This window comes from Arachis hypogaea, chromosome 15 (assembly GCF_003086295.3).
Source record: "Arachis hypogaea cultivar Tifrunner chromosome 15, arahy.Tifrunner.gnm2.J5K5, whole genome shotgun sequence".
Lineage (NCBI taxonomy): Eukaryota > Viridiplantae > Streptophyta > Magnoliopsida > Fabales > Fabaceae > Arachis > Arachis hypogaea.
The window spans coordinates 97,687,057-97,689,236 of record NC_092050.1 but is presented as its reverse complement, the minus strand read 5'-3'; the positions used below and the strand labels follow the sequence as shown (position 1 = coordinate 97,689,236).

The 2,180-nt window shown below is 40.1% G+C and overlaps 1 non-coding gene across 1 annotated transcript; it reads right to left on the bottom strand.

Annotated features, from left to right (window-relative positions):
* Positions 1-525: 525 nt before the first annotated feature.
* On the bottom strand, positions 526-633 carry LOC112752722 (small nucleolar RNA R71). The gene has a single exon (XR_003177143.1). It is a non-coding gene; the product is annotated as a small nucleolar RNA R71 (small nucleolar RNA).
* Positions 634-2,180: the final 1,547 nt, after the last annotated feature.

Here is a 2,180-nt window from a genome sequence, read left to right as displayed (position 1 = left end):
TTATCTAGTCTCTTGAGTCCTGAGAGCTGGAGTCATCATTTTATTTTCTCTGTTGAATGCTTTTAAAATTCATTTACGTTTCCATTTTAGATCCAGTTCAATTCGAGTCATATTCTATTCTTCTATGTGTTGAGATTTACTGTTCTTTTGTTTACATTTCTGCAATTTACATTTCTTGCATTCTAAGTTTCTGCCATTTAAATTCATGTTCTTTAAGATTCAGCACTTTTATTTTCTGTTCTCTTTAATTTCCTGCAATTTACCCCTCTCCCTTTACTTTTTTTTCATGCAATTTAATTTCTGTTAATCACAAATCACTCAACCAACTCTTGATCTTCTTGACTAAATCAACCACTAAGCTAAAATTTCTCAATCCTTCAATCCCTGTGGGATCGACCTCACTCATGTGAGTTATTATTACTTGATGCAACCCGGTGCACTTGCCAGTGAGTTTTGTGTCGGATCATTTTCCGCACATCAGTCACGACTTTCTTAGCCAAGTTTTTTCCTCCTCAAAAGCTTAGTAAGCTTAGAGTGGATGTTCAAACCTTCAAACAGAAAGAAGGTGAATCCCTCTATGAAGCTTGGGAGAGATACAAGGAACTAACCAAAAAGTGTCCTTCTGACATGCTTTCAGAATGGACCATCCTGGATATATTCTATGATGGTCTGTCTGAGCTATCAAAGATGTCACTGGACCATTCTGCAGGTGGATCCATTCACCTAAAGAAAATGTCTGCAGAAGCTCAGGAACTCATTGACTTGGTTGCAAACAACCAGTTCATGTACACTTCTGAAAGGAATCCTAGGAGTAATGGGGCGCCTCAAAGGAAGGGAGTTCTTGAAATTGATACTCTGAATGTCATATTGGCTCAGAACAAAATATTGACTCAACAAGTCAATATGATCTCTCAGAGTCTGAATGGATTGAAGGAATCATCCAACAGTACTAAAGAGGCATCTTCTTAAGAAGAAGAAGCTTATGATCCTGAGAACCCTGCAATAGCAGAGGTGAATTACATGGGTGAACCCTATGGAAACACCTATAATCCCTCATGGAGAAATCATCTAAATTTCTCATGGAAGGATCAACAAAAGCCTCAACAAGGCTTTAATAATGGTGGAAGAAATAGGTTTAGCAATAGCAAACCTTTTCCATCATCCACTCAACAACAGACAGAGAATTCTGAGCAGAACCCATCTAGCTTAGCAAATATAGTCTCTGATCTATCTAAGGCCACTATGAGTTTCATGAATGAAACAAGGTCCTCCATTAGAAATTTGGAGGCACAAGTAGGCCAGCTGAGTAAAAGGGTAATTGAAATTCCTCCTAGTACTCTCCCAAGCAATACAGAAGAAAATCCAAAGAGAGAGTGCAAGGCCATTTATTTGACCATCATGGCCGAACCTACAAGGGAGGAGGAGGACGTGAATCCTAGTGAGGAAGACCTCCTGGGACGCTCAGTGACCAATAAGGAGTTTCCCTTAGAGGAACCAAAGGAATCTGAGGCTCATCTAGAGACCATAGAGATTCTATTGAATCTCCTTCTGCACTTTATGAGCTCTGATGAGTATTCTTCTTTTGAAGAGAATGAAGATGTTACTGAGGAGCAAGTTTTTAAGTACCTTGGTGCAATCATGAAGCTGAATGCCAAATTATTTGGTAAGGAGACATGGGAAGATGAACCTCCCTTGCTCACCAATGAACTGAATGCATTGGATAGGCAGAAATTACCTCAAAAGAAACATGATCCTGGCAAATTCCTAATTCCCTGTAACATAGGCACCATGACGTTTGAGAAGGCTCTGTGTGACCTAGGGTCAGGAATAAACTTAATGCCACTCTCTGTAATGGAGAAACTTGGGATCTTTGAGGTGCAAGATGCCAGAATCTCATTAGAGATGGAAGACAACTCAAGAAAATAGGCTTATGGACTAGTAGAAGACGTGTTAGTAAAGGTTGAAGGCCTTTACATCCCTGCTGATGTCATAATCCTAGACACTGGGAAGGATGAGGATGAATCCATCATCCTTGGAAGACCCTTCCTAGCCACAGCAAGAGCTATAATTGATGTGGACAGAGGAGAGTTGGTCCTTCAACTGAATGAGGACAACCTTGTGTTTAAAACTCAAGGATCTCCTTCTGTAACCATGGAGAGGAAGCATGAAAAGCTTCTCTC